We start from the raw sequence: 14,571 nt of genomic DNA, 5'->3' as shown, positions 1-14,571 counted from the left end.
CCAAAGTCAGCCTCTGACCTTCACATTCACATGCACACACATGTATAAACACATGAACACACACAAAGGAAAAACAAATGCTGCTTTAACACAGTACTCCTGGATTCCTCCTTTCAAGTTGGAACGCCCTGTTGGCCACCTTCCCCAGTAGAAAGCCCAGCTCTATTATCAGCCAGGTCCTGTCCTGCAGTGAACACTGCTCATTTCTTACTCATCTCTGACCCTTCTTCCCAATCCCAGTGTGACTGCTGTGAGTGGAAACTCTGGGTAGCCTGATTCCCTCAGCCATGGGGACAGGCCCTCTCCCTTTCGGCATACCCACCATCAATATTGGACTAAAAACTCACTTTATCTCAAGTTCTCTGTCCATTTTTCTCCTGGACAAAGTTACCAGTCTTCCCCAGCCCCAATCTGGTAATAATGGAAGCTTGAAATGGTTATCCCAGTTTAAAGACAGCATAGATTCCAGGCTCATTTTTATGAACATAAAATTGTGTGTCCTTTGTTCTTAAAAATCATGAATGGGTCTCTTGCCAGGCATCCTCACCAGAGTGACATCGTCTTTAAACCCTGCATGGCAATATCTGATGCACCACCCATGATGCCTAGGGAAGACAGGGCAACCAGGAGGTCTAACTACTTTCTTAAGATCATCCAACTTCTGGATAATTACCCAAACTGCTTCGTTATGGGAGCGGACAATGTGGGCTCCATGAAGGCGCAGCAGACCAGCATGTCCCTTCAAGGGAGGGCTTTGGTGCTGGTGGGTAAATTCGCGAGGCCATCAGGGGGCATCTAGAAAAGAACCCAGCTCTGGAGAAACTGCTGCCTCACATCCGGGAAGAACGTGGGCTTTGTGTTCACCAAAGAGGACCTCACTGAGGTGAGGGACATGCTACTGGCCAATAACGTGCCCCCGTGCTGTTGCCCTGTCCTCAGAATGAGGTCACTGTGTTAGCTCAGAACACTGGTCTGGGGCCAGAGAAGACCTCTTCCAGGTTTTAGGCATCACCACTAAAATCTCCAGAGGTACCACTGAAATTCTGAGTGAGGTGCCACTAATAAAAACTGGAGATAAAGCAGGAAGCAGTGAAGCCTGAACACGCTGAACATCTATCTGGCCCTTTCGGCTGATCATCCAGGAGGTGTTTGACAGTGGCCAGCCTTTACAACCCGGAAGTGCTTGACATCACAGAGCTGACACTGCACTTCCGCTTCCTAGAGGGTGTCCAAAATATGGCCAGCATTCATCTGCAGACTGGTTACCCGGCTGTTGCCTCAGCGGCACACTGTATGGTCAACGGACACAAGCTGCTCCTGTTCGGCGTGTGGAGACTGAATACACCTTCCCACTTGCTGAAAATGTCTACGCCTTCTTGGCTGGTGCCTCGGCATTTGTGGCTGCTGCCCCTGTGGCTGCCACCACGGCTGCAGCCCCAGCAGAGGCTGAAGCAAACGAAGAGTTAGAAGAATCAGATGAGGGTATGGAATTCGGTCTCTAACTATCCCCCTCTCAAAGCAACCAACTCAGCTAGCTTAATTTGAGAAACAAGGAAGTAAAGGCTTACTTCTCTTAAAACGACAAAAATAAAATAAAATAAAAACCAACCAACCAACCAACAAACAAACAAACAAAAAATGCATGAACTTTAGAAAAAAATGAATTCATTTATTTTTGCCACTTAGACTTGTCTGCATCTCAAGATGACTTCAAATCTTATTTCCCAGAGATGTGAATTTCTGTATTTGGCATTAGGCACTTTAATTTTGGACTATGACCATTTCTCTGCTTTACACCTACACTTCCTTCCCTGGCAGTCATATGCACACATGCACACTGACTGTACATGTGCCACACTCAATAAATAGCCACCATTCCCATGGAAATGGTCTAAGTGGGGAGCTAGCTGGTTAGCGGGAGCCTCCAGACGGAGACCCCCAATGTTACCAAATGATGCCAACCTCTTCCTTGGAAATCCACAAGCTTATCCATGCTGCCCTGCTGGCCTCATCAGAAGTTTTGTGCTTTGCTCTGCTCTGCAGTCTGCTCCTTAATGAAATCACTGTGTTTGGCAGCCCCTTCGCATTCAGCTGAGTACTTCAGCTTCTCACTTGGGATTTCCTGTTGACCCTGACCTCCCTGGGCTCTGACTGGAAAAGTAGCCTGCAGACTTGTCTGACTCCACCTTTGCCTCCTCCAGATTCCCTCTTAGGATACAAGAAACACACTTGTCTCCTCTCTGTTATCCCGCTGTGCTGGCTGGTTTTGTGTGTCACCTTGACATGCTAGAGTCATCAGAGAAGAAGGAGCCTCCGTTGAGGAAATGCCTCCGTGAGATCCAGCTGTTAGGCATTTCCTCAATTAGTGATCAATGGGTGAGGGCCCAGCCCATTGTGGGTGGTGCCATCCCTGGGCTGGTGATCCTGGGTTTTATAAGAAAGCAGGCTGAGCAAGCCATGGGGAGCAAGCAATAAGCAGCATCCCTTCATGGCCTCTTCATCAGCTCCTGCCTCCAGGTTCCAGCCCTGCTTGAGTTTCTGTCCCGACTTCCTCCTATGATAGATTATGATTTAAAAGTGTAAGCCGAATAAACCCTTTCCTCTCCTCCCCAGCTGGCTCTTTGGTCAGGGTGTTTCATCACAGCAATGGAAACCCTAAGATACCCACTGAGGTCTTTAGCTGGGGAGAAGCCCTGGGGCATTTGAGTCACAGTCTAGCAGCAGCAGAGTTGGCTGTGAAATCTAAATTGGCAAAGCCCAGGAGACAGTGACTGAGCCCTTTCATCTTCCGGAAGTATGTAACACATTGAACAGGAGGCAAGAAGTTGCCAAAGCTGAAAGAGTCAGCTATGGAATGTGGTGTAGGTTCAAGGTTTGCTTTATCACGTGTTGACCCACAGTAAATCACTGAACCTTTCTGAGCTTCGCTTCCCATGCTCTGCGCACCCCTATCCTCTGCTCACCTCCACCAAAACAGGGGTTGTAGCATCTACTGTTTTAGAGCTTAAAGAAGGATTACTAGTAAGTAGTACCTTTAGCATCAAAGGATGTGGCTAACCCATATTAGGGACTTGTGGTGGTTCACATTGATTGTCAGCTTTCTGGGATCTAGAGTCATCAAGGAAACAAACCCCTGGGAGTGCCCAGGAGAGATTATCTAGATTACATTAATTGAAGCAGACTCACTTTCCATGGACAGGGATGGCTGTGGTGAGGGTGGGTGAGTGGGCAGGCATGGTGTCTCCTGGGCTGGATAAAAGGAGGATGTTGAGCTGAGGGGAGTGTTCATCTCTCTGTGCTGCCTGAGTACAGATGCTGTGTGACCCGTGCTCTGAGCTTCTGCTGCCCCAGGTTGAATCATACCCTTGAACCCTGAGTCAAAACAAATCCGCCATTTTTAAAAATTGCTTTTGTCAGACATTTGGTCCCAGCAGTGTGAAAAATATCGGATACAGGCCCTATGCATTTCACTGAGGATCTTAAGCTGTGGGATATTTGTTCTCTGGGAAAACACCCATGACGTCTATTTTGTATAAACATACTTCATAGCTGGGTTCTTGCCGTGTGGACAGTAGCTCAAGTTTTTTTAATCTGGGCCTTGGGAATTTTCTCATTAAGGACTCTAAGATGTGTTTTTAGTGGGTACACTAGTGTGGGTTTCATCAACCAATTATCCGAGTGATAGACCAGTGGCTAGCCCAGTTCTCTGAATCCTCCAGATGTAGTCTGTTCCCTCCCCATTAACCCATGTGCTGTGATTGTCTGTGCCATGGTATTACGAGGTGACCTGTTGTAGGGTCTCTGCCCCCGTGACTACATGGGTGGGTGAAAAGTCTCTGCCTGTGAGTTGGGTACTGTGGAAATGGATTGGTTACTGTACAAGTGTGTTCTGTGGAACACATTTTCCACTAGTGTTCTGGTGCATCTGTGGTCACCTACGGTCGCTAGCGCATTGGTTCCTGCCATAGGACTCATATGAGGGGCTGGAATGTCATCCCACAGGGACACAATTAAAAAATGAGTGTTTCCAGTATGACTCCTTACCATGCTTTTGAACTCCACTGCTGTGATCTATAGAAGAACACTTTCTTGTTTATAAATCCTTTAGCCTCAGGTAATTGGTCTACAGAAAATGGACTAAGAGGCATATGGCCGTGTAGCTCAGCTCAGTCCATTCCCCTGGATGTTCAATGAAGGTCAGTTACTGATGGGGTTGAGAAACAACTGCCTTTATATTTGTATTGAGTTTTAAAGCTTCAGAGCATCATATACAGCAACATGTCTAATCCATTGGAGCTCTAAAGGTATCTATATCTGTCTGTCTGTCTGTCTATATATCTTTCTATATCTATATATCTTTATATCTATCTATCTATCTATCTATCTATCTATCTATCTAGTAATTTTGTGCCCATTTTATAGATTAGGAAGATAAGCCCCAGATTCCAAAGGTTGGTTAGTGGATTAAAGCCAGATATCAATCTTTACCAGCGTCCTCACCGGAGTGTACATGTGATAGTCTTCAGGTTCAGATTGAGGGATGCTGTGGCTTCTAAGTGTTCTATACTATACTCACCCTCCTTTAAAGTACTGTTCTTGCTTGGTGTGTGGGATGATGTCACAAAACTACATCCCTTCAAATCTGAGTAATTTCTCTGGCTTGCCTCAGCTGGAGTCTGTAATGTCCTATCAGCAGAGGACATCAACACCTTTTGACAAGGTCTGGATGGACAGTGACAGTGGTGAGTGTGACAGCAGCCAGGATCTATTCAAAACTTTAGTAGTGATGAAGAACTCCTGTGCAGATAGCATGTCCATTGCTCTGGGAAAGAGGACAGAGAAGCAATGTGACCTGTTCAGTGTCACATAGTAACACATATAAAAAGGCAGGATTTAGAACTCAGGCTGAAGAGCCCATATGCTGTCTTCATAGTAGCAGCCTAACTTTTAGTGGACAAAACTATTCAATAACATTATTCTGCATGCCTGCTACATGCCCAGCATTCTATTAAGACCTGGCTAGATGTCCCTGCTGGCCATACAAACTAAAGTTTATGGGGTAACAGTGAGGCATGCCATTCCAAATCTATCATCTAGATGTTAATAGTGAGACGGACACAGTAACTGTGAGACAGGAGTAGCCAACTTCACAATAGAGTCAGGGACTACATCCTTCAGGGACACAAGAAAAAGAAGCGTTTCTTAGAAGAATCAAAGGATGCTCCAAGGAAAAGACTAGTTCCTTTACAAAGCATGCGCAAAACAGATTGTGTATTTTTAGACACAGTCATTGTTTTTACATTTTCCGGGGCCGACACAGAGGAACAGGGAAGAAAGGGAAAAGAATCTGAGTCAGGACAGTGATGGTGTCATGTGTCACTCTAACAAGGGGGGCTGGAGACATGGCTCCTGGGTAAGAGCAGGTTACTGCTTGTCCAGAGGATCCACACTGGGTTGCACCACTCACACTGGACAGCTTATGGCTGACTGTAAGTGTAGCACCAGGGCATCCATGCCCTCTTCTGACCTCCACAGGGCTTCTGCACATGGGTGGTGTACATTCAAGCACATATACTACACAATGAAAAAGTAAACCTAAGTCTTAGAAAAATAAATTGGCTACTGAAAGAAAGAGGCCTACACATTATTTTAAGGAGGGAAATGCTCCTTTGAGAGTCAACTTTGAGAGATGATTCTGATAAGTGAAAATTGGTTAGCCATGGAAAGGTGGCAGGGAACACTAGTGGGGTATCATCAAAGACCATTATTAAAAAGATGTGGGCATAGGGAGATGGCTTACTGGCTAAATTACTTATCTTAAAAGTTTTAGGGCCAGAGATCAGATCATTAGAAGCTTCCTAAAAGCCAGTAGGCATAGTGACACTTCTGTAGTCCCAGCACATCAGAGACAGAGGAATCTATGAAGCAAGCTTCCTAACCAAACCAGCTGACATTGTAAGTTCCCTATTCCAGAAGAGAGTCTGCCCCAGTGCAAAAGGTGGAGAGCAATAAAGAAAGACACTGAATGCCAATATTAGACTTCCACATGCATGTGCATGTATGCCATATACATATGCACGATTGTCCTCTGACCTCTACGTGAGCACACCACACACACACACACACACACACACACACACACACACACACACAGCCACCATACACATACACATACACAAACACAAGCTGTGGGGGCTAATCTAAGACTAGGAATTAAGAGGCAAGGAAGGATAGTTTTGAGACACAATGGACAGAATTTGCTCTTACGAAGGAAGATGGAAGAGATGGAAAGAGTGAGCTGACACTCACTTCTCAAGCTTGGGGAGAACAAGTGAATGGTTTTTCTTCTCACCAATACAGTAACATGAGAGATGAAGCAAGAAGAAACATAGCTTTTGCTTTTCATCGTAAGATATATCTATATAGAGATGTCTAAAGGCATTTGAGTTTAAAGTTTGAAGGAACATTTACAGATTCTTTTTATGAGGCCCAAATCTGTATTATAGGTCAGTGTCTCTGATAAGCCTGGATGCAAAATTCTCAAAGAAACACTTCAATTCAAATTCAAGAGCACATTAAAAGGGTTATCCACCACAATCAAGTTGGTTTCATTCCAGAGATGCTGGGCTGATTTAACATATGTAAGTTAATAAATGTAAATTACCACATGGACCCAAGGATAGAAACAATATGATCCCCTCAATAGATGCAGAAAAGACCTTTGACAAGATTTAACATCAATTCATCACAAACACCCTAGGGAACCTGGGTGTCCAGGCAACATATCCCAGCATAATAAAGGCAGTGAAGAGCAAGCACACAGCCAACATCCTGTTAAATGAAAAAACCTCAGGCAACTTCTACTGAAATCATGACCAACATGAGGACATTCATACACCACCATCACTTGATACAGTGTTTGGAGTCTTAGCTAGAGCCAATTAGACAAGTGAAGGAGATGAAGGGATACAAATAGAAAAGGAAGATGTCTAAAAATCTTTATTTTTCTTTTCTTTTTTCTTTTTTTTTTTTTTTTTTTTCGAGACAGGGTTTCTCTGTGTAGTCCTGGCTGTCCTGGAACTCACTCTGTAGACCAGGCTGGCCTCGAGCTCAGAAATCCGCCTGCCTCTGCCTCCCAAGTGCTGGGATTAAAGGGGTGCACCACCACTGCCCAGCAAGGATTTTATTTTTCAGTTGATATAATTCTAGACATAAAAGATCTCAACAATCAATCCTATCACAGGAGTCTTACAGCTGATAAACATATATAGTAAAATAGCAAGATACAAAGTTAATACATACACAAATGAACACCTTCCTACATAAAGACAACAAATATACCAAGAAAAAATCAGGGAGACAATATTATTCAAAACAGCCTCAAAAAAATCTTGGGATTAAAAAAAAACCAAGATAGTGAAAGACTATGAAAACTTCAACACACACACTCACTCACTCACACTCACACACACACACACACACACACACACACACACACACACACGCATGTGCATGCAAAGAAACTCAAGATGTATCAGAATATAGAAAGGTCTTCTATGCTCATGGATTTATACAACTAGTATTATAAAAATTGCCACCCTACCAAAAGCAATCTACAGATTCACCGTGATACCCATCAAATTTTCAATGTAATTCTTCACAGAAAGATATTAATAATAAAAGTGAATCTTAGCATTTTATAATCTTAATCTTTTTATAAAGATTATAAAAAATAATCTTTATCTTTTTAGACCAAGGGTAGTCAAAACAATCCTCAACAATTAAAATATTGTAGATATTTTCTAAGAATTCAAGTTACGCTACAGAACTATAGTAATAAAATCAGTGTGGTAGTGGCATAGAAACAGACACACTGATTAATAAAATAAAATTGAGGACCTTCACACAAGCCCAAACTCCTACAGCTACTGAATTGTTTCAAAGGAGGCCAACAATAAATATTAGAGAGAAGGCAGAACCTTTAATAAGTTGTGTTGATCAAACTAGACAGCTACATGTAGAAGAATGAAACTGGGCTGTTATCTCTCATCTTGCACAAAACTTAATTCCAAAGGGATTAAGGGCATCAACATAAGATCTGATACCCTGAACCTGATAAAGGAGAAAGTATGGAATATGCTTGAACTTATTAGTACAGAAAGGACTTTCTGGACCAAAGCCTGATAGTACAGGCATTAAGACCAACAACTGATAAATATGACCTCATGAAAATAAAAAACTTCTGCATAACAACGTGCACCGTCACTAAAGTAAGGAGGTAGCCTACAGAATGGGAAAACTCTTCTACAGATGTTTGTCTGACAGAGGGTTAGTATCTAGAATATATAAAGAACAAAAGAAAGAAAGAAAGGAAGAAAGAAAGGAAGGAATGAAGGAAGGAAGGAAGGAAGAAAGAAATACACACAAACACACAAAACCCAGAAACAAAAAACAAAAACACATTAAAAAAAAAAAATCCAAGTTAAATAGCAAGAAGGCAACCAATCCAATTAAAACATGAGGGGAGGGGCACAGAGCTAAATAGAAAGTTCTTTAAATATATACAAATACCTGAGAAATATCATAAAAGGTTTTACACCAAAAGCCAATGTTTTACATCTTTAACCAGCAGGGAACTATAAATCAAAACTGATGCAGCCACTATGAAAACCACTGTGGCCAGGCAGGGGCGGCGCACGCCTTTAATCCCAGCCCTTGGGAGGCAGAGGCAGGCGGATTTCTGAGTTCGAGGCCAGCCTGGTCTACAGAGTGAGTTCTGGGACAGCCAGGACTACACAGAGAAACCCTTTCTCGAAAAAACAAAAACAAAAACAAAAACAAACAAACAAACAAACAAACAAAAAACAAAAGAAAACCCAAACAAACAAAAAAGAAAACCACTGTGGAAGTTCCTCCCAGAGTAAGAAATACATCTACCACACGATCAAGCTCTTCCTTAGCCCAAGAACATATACCCCAAGACTCTATGATCTACTACAGAGATACTTGCTCATCTGTGTTCATTGCTGCGCACAGTAACTAAGAAATGAAAACAGCCTAGATACCTATCAATGAATGCATAAAAATGTGGTATAGCTACAAAATGAAATCTGCTAAATGGGCATAAGTATTAAACTGACTCCTAATGCTTTATAGTTATACTTGCAGATTAATGCATCTCTAACCCTCATAAAAAAGTTTCTTTTTGTAGTAAACGTTAATTAACACAGAGACTTACAGCTGGTCAAAGAACAGAGAAAAAGTTACTGAAGAATTCTTAGTCCTACATTGGACAATTATATCACAACCTGCTCTCCCAAGGCTCAAGAATCAATGCAGGAAAAGGTGAAGGCATATTGTAAGAGCCAGAGCTAGTAGATGACTACCAGGAGACATTATTATTTTCAAGATATAGCAGGGTAGTTTCACATACAAACCCACAGTGCTTGTATCAGCCCAGGTTTGTTTTTCAAATCAGGGAAAAATCCCAGCATAAAAGGGAAGATTGACACAACTTCCCATTCTTAGCTGCGCAGCTACTGGCAATTCTGGAAGAGGGACTGTCAGTATTCTTTAAGGGTGTAGTCCCTGGTAGGTTGGCCATGTTTCATTGGATAACCTCTCTCCAAAGAAAATGTTAGCATCATGCATCGGACTGGATGGGTTTAGGATGAAGAAACACAGACAAATCTGGGTGTGTAGGGCAGGGAGGGATCTGGAGGTGGAGTATACAGTATGATCAAACTGCTTCCTATGACTCTTTCAAAGTACTCATTCAAATGTTAGAAAAAAAATTTCAAATGAGAAACATTGTATGAACCTCTGCTTGTATGACAGTTCAAATGAATCACCATAGACACCCAGCAGTGGCGTTGGCATTGTCTGTTTGGAGGTCATGCATGATTATACAATAGTTATCAGCCAAAGAAAATTTCCTCACCCCAGGGCACATTTAGTAAGAGCTGGAGTTGACGTTAGTGACCTTGAGCAGGCAGAGGCTGAAGAGCCTTCTGAACAGTTTGCAATGCACAGGGAAGCTCTGCATAGCAAGGAATTACATTGACCAAAATGTCAATCATGCTGAGGTTGAGAAGCACTGTCTGTGGGTCAAGATGCCTTACCCAGCAGAACCAAGCTGAGTCTCCTCTTTTAGGAATCAGAAGAGTCACATGGTGGTAACATTTGTGGTTAAAAGGTGTCTTAGTTGGGTTTTCACTGCTGTGAAAGACACCATGACCAAGGGACATTTTGTTGTTGTTGTTGTTGTTGTTGTTGTTGTTGTTGTTGTTATTATTATTATTATTCTCATTTTTTACAGTCCAGCCATTGTCCTCCTCCTGGTCCCTCTTCCCACAGTTCCTCATCCCATTTCTCTTCTACCCTGTCTCCAAGAGGATGCTCCCCACATACACCAGGACTCCCCACTCCCTGGGGCCTCAAGTCTTTCAAGGGTTAGCTGTATCTTCTCCCACTGAGGCCAAACCTGGCAGTCCTCTGCTATAAAAATGTTCAGGACCAAGTAACAGAGACTTGGGAGATGAGAGCCTTTCAGGACTCAAAGGGGAGGGGCCTTAGATGAAAAATGTTCAACAGTGGGGAGAGGGAACTTGTAGAGTCCACCTCTAGTAGAAAGGCAAGGCATCAAGTGGAGGGTTGGAGTTGCCATCCCATTGTCACAAATTCTGACCCAGAATTGTTCCTGTCTAAAAGAACTGTAGGGACAAATATAGAGAAGAGACTGACGGAAAGGTGGTCATTGGACCAGCCCAACTTGGGATCCATCTCAAAGGGAGACTCCAAGATCTGACACGATTACTGATGCTATGGTGTGCTTACAGTCAGGAGCCTAGCATGGCAGAGAGGTCCGACGAGCAGCTGATTGAGACAGATGAAGATACTTACATCCAATCATTCGAGTGAAGTTGGGGACCCCTGTGGTTGAATTAGGGAAAGGCTGGAAGAAGCTGAGGAGGAGGGTGACCCCATAGGAAGACCAGCAGTCTCAACTAACCTGGACCCCTGAGATCTCTCAGACACTGAGCCACCACCCAGGCAGCATAAGGGACAACACTTAATTGGGGCTGGCTTTCAGGTTCAGAGGTTCAGTTCATTATCAGGGCAGGAAGCACAGCAGCATCCAGCCAGGCATGGTGCTAGAGGAACTGCAAGTTCTATGGCTTCTTCAGAAGGCAAACAGGAGAAGACTGACTCCTCAGGCAGCTGGGAGGAGGGTCTCAAAGTCCACACTCAAAATGTCACACTTCTCTAACAAGGCTACATTTCCTAATAGTGCCACTCCCTGGGCCAAGCATATTCAAACCACCGCAGAAGGCAACTGAATCAGGTCATATTTTGATAATGTCCTCAAAAAAATGTAAAAATGGTACCTCCAACTGCTGTCTGCACATCCTCTAGTTGTTCCATCTCCTGGTTGACTCTAAGACTCCCACAGATTCACTTCATATTTGCTATAGTTTGAGTCTGTCATGTATTCTGTGTTATTTATGTTTCTCCTTGCTTTTACAAAACACCCGAGGAAAGCAAATTAAGGAAGTATAGCTCACAGGTCGAGGGTACAGACATCATGGCAGGGAGGTATGGTGGCAGGAACTTGAGGCAGTTGGTCACATTGTATCCAGTCAGGAAGCAGAGAATGACAAATGCTTTTCATTCTTGATCCTGTCAAGTTGACAATGGATATGAACCCTTGCATCCCAAAGACCCAGGTATTGAAGGCTTCATCTCCTCCCATGGCTCTATTAGGATGTGTTGGAGCCTTTAAGAGGTGCAGCCTCATGAAAGGTCTTGTTTAGGTTTTAGGATTGATCCTTCAGTGGGACTGTGGCACTGATCTATCTCTTCCTCTCTTGCTTCATCTCCTGCCTGACACAAGGCTAGTAGCTTCCTGGCCCTCCCACCATGATGTTCTGCCTCATCATAGGCACAAAGTACTAAGGTTAATGAACCATGGCCTGAACCTTCCAACATTAAGTCAAAATAAATTTTCCCTGTTTTAAATAGACTTGTCCCAGTTATTTATTATAGTAACAGAAAGCCAACCAACACAGTGTTCAAATGCTTTCGTTAGTTCAAGTTTGCTTACAACCAAAGAACTTTCATTAGTCAGTACTGTGCACTGCTAATAGCAGAGTTACAAGGCAGAGTCCAAGACCAGCCAAGGCTAACAGCAAAATGTTGGCTCATGATCCAGGGATGTTTGGCTCTTTCATATGTTCAAACACCTTTAAATAATGACATCAAGACTGGTTCTCCTTTCTCTGTTCTGTGACTAGGAGACAGAAGGACATGAGGACAGACTATAGTTTCTACCCCTGCCCCTGAAATGAGACTCCCCTAGAATAAAGAATAGTTGCATTGCTATGTGTGAATCATTGCAAATTAGAGCTGCAAGTGATTGAAAAAATCTGCCATTGCCAGGGGATCCCACCCAGAAACTATGGAGACATTGCAGTCATCCATTCCAGGATTCAGACTCCAGCCATTCGCAGGCAGCAGCATACACCTATGCAGCCATATTGGAATCTTCCTATGCAGCCATATTGGAATCTTGCTGTGTAGTTTGACATACTTGCTGTTTTCATACCTCCCCGTCCACATTGTAAAAGCAACCCAAAGCTCTCTCATTTAGAGCCAGAAAAGTTGAGTTGCTTTACCATAGCTAGCTAGTAGCTAAGTCTAAAAAAAAACCATAGCTCCTGGATCAAAGTGAGAGAGCCTATGGAAGAGACTGCCGTCTACACGATTCTACTGCTGTCTACCTCCTTCCTTTCAGGCACCATGAGACCGTTAGCCATAGGTCTCGTTAATGGACTATGGTCAGAAGCCATGAGCAGCACTTCAGCTCTACCTGTAACTACTTCCTTCTCCCCTCTCTCCTTGTTCATCAGACTGGTTTTCCAGGTAGCTGCCTCAAATTGAAACATGTATTCAGCCCACCGTGAAATTCATATATTGAAGATGGTATCGGTTCCACTAATTTGCACCCTAACAAACTGTACAAGAAGGTTCCCCGTCAGTGTCTACCCACCCATAACTATTAGAAAATCAAGAAATAATTATTATAATACTTAAGTTGTATGTGTTACAAATGTTAGCTAAGATTTTGACGTTATTTAAACTGTGCATAGTGCTGAGAACCTGTAATCCAAGCTACTTGCCAGGGGTCTCTGCTGAGACAGAAGAATCACAAATTCAGGGCCAGTCACATAGGTAGCATAGTAGGCTCTTTCTTGAAGTTAAAAAGCAAAAGGAGGACTGGGGCATGTCTCAGTGGTCGAGCATTTGCCTAGCATGGATGAGGCCTCAGGTTCACTCCTGTTACCCTCACTCTCACAGAAGTTTTTTGCCCATGACATTACTCCATACTCACTGTGTTAGACATGCTTCTGTAGGATGAAATATGACTCCTTCCTATCAGTGCAGTGCAGAGGAATGTAGGCTTCATGGTGGTCATATTTTGAGACAAATATCATGGTCATTTTTCATTGGATTTCCACTGGGAGCTTGACCTGCCTGATTACAAAACTGGGGACAAATGACATCATTTCTTAAAGATCTTTAGGAAAGGACAGTAAAATTTAAATTGGAAGCAGAGACCCATGAATCATTTTTCCAGGAAGCTTTAAAACCCATCACAATAGCTTTTCTCTTGTGTTTTCTGTGGCTCTTGATTCTGTTCCCAAGGCCGCTTTCCTTAGGATTAGTTAGTGCTGTTCTTAGAACACAGCATTCTCTCTTCTCAGTGGTTCAAAGACAGACTGCAAGCCAGTCTTTCATGATGAAAGGGGAGGAAGTCCTGCTTCTATAATCCCTAGCTGAAGAGAGCCTGCCACCAGGGCAGAGTGGTAGGAAGCCAGGAGAGTGGGCAGGAGGGAGGCCTCAAGGTAACAAGAGCCCACAGCACACTGTTTCCATAGCTGTATTGTTTAATCCCCACACCATTGTTAGCCTCACCAGCTACCCAGCTTCACAGATAAGAAAACACTCACAGAGACAGAGCGGCTTACCCTGCTTAGCAGTGGAATTGCTGCTTGGCCTTGAGCTGTTAGCCTGGTTCAGAAGCTTTGAGTCAGAATCAGTCCCATTAATTTCTTTGTTGGCTGATGTCTTGGGGAAGGTAAATGAGCGACCAAATTTTCCAGGTTAAGGGTTTCTGTTTGAAGAATGTAAGGAGGGGTAGACTTTTAGGAAAGAGAGAGAACAATATTTTATAGGTACCAGCTGATAGAGAGATGCTGCCTGGCTTGGGTTGAGAGAAAACAATATTTTATGGGTACCAGCTGATGATAGAGAGAGATGCTGCCTGGCTTGGGTTGCAACGCTGCTTGCAGAAAGGCTACAGCAACTTTATAGATGGTTTAAGGTCCTGCCTAGAGATCTGCAAGTGTGTCTGAACTTAAGCATGCTTAGACTGGAGAGCTGCCAACGACCAGCCTGTACCTTCAGTTTCAACTTTCTGATGTGCACATATCTTGCTCCCCAGCTAAAGTGTTGAGTTTTATGCTAACATTCTCCTTCTTTTGTTAATTTATCACATTTGTGGAAGTTTTA

The 14,571-nt window shown here is 43.3% G+C and overlaps 1 pseudogene; it reads left to right on the top strand.

Annotated features, from left to right (window-relative positions):
* Nucleotides 1–601: 601 nt before the first annotated feature.
* Nucleotides 602–1,502, top strand: LOC117715543 (large ribosomal subunit protein uL10 pseudogene; annotated as a pseudogene).
* Nucleotides 1,503–14,571: the final 13,069 nt, after the last annotated feature.

This window comes from Arvicanthis niloticus, chromosome 9 (assembly GCF_011762505.2).
Source record: "Arvicanthis niloticus isolate mArvNil1 chromosome 9, mArvNil1.pat.X, whole genome shotgun sequence".
Lineage (NCBI taxonomy): Eukaryota > Metazoa > Chordata > Mammalia > Rodentia > Muridae > Arvicanthis > Arvicanthis niloticus.
Note: the sequence above shows the minus strand (reverse complement) of the source record. Positions and strands in the feature narration are given on the sequence as shown.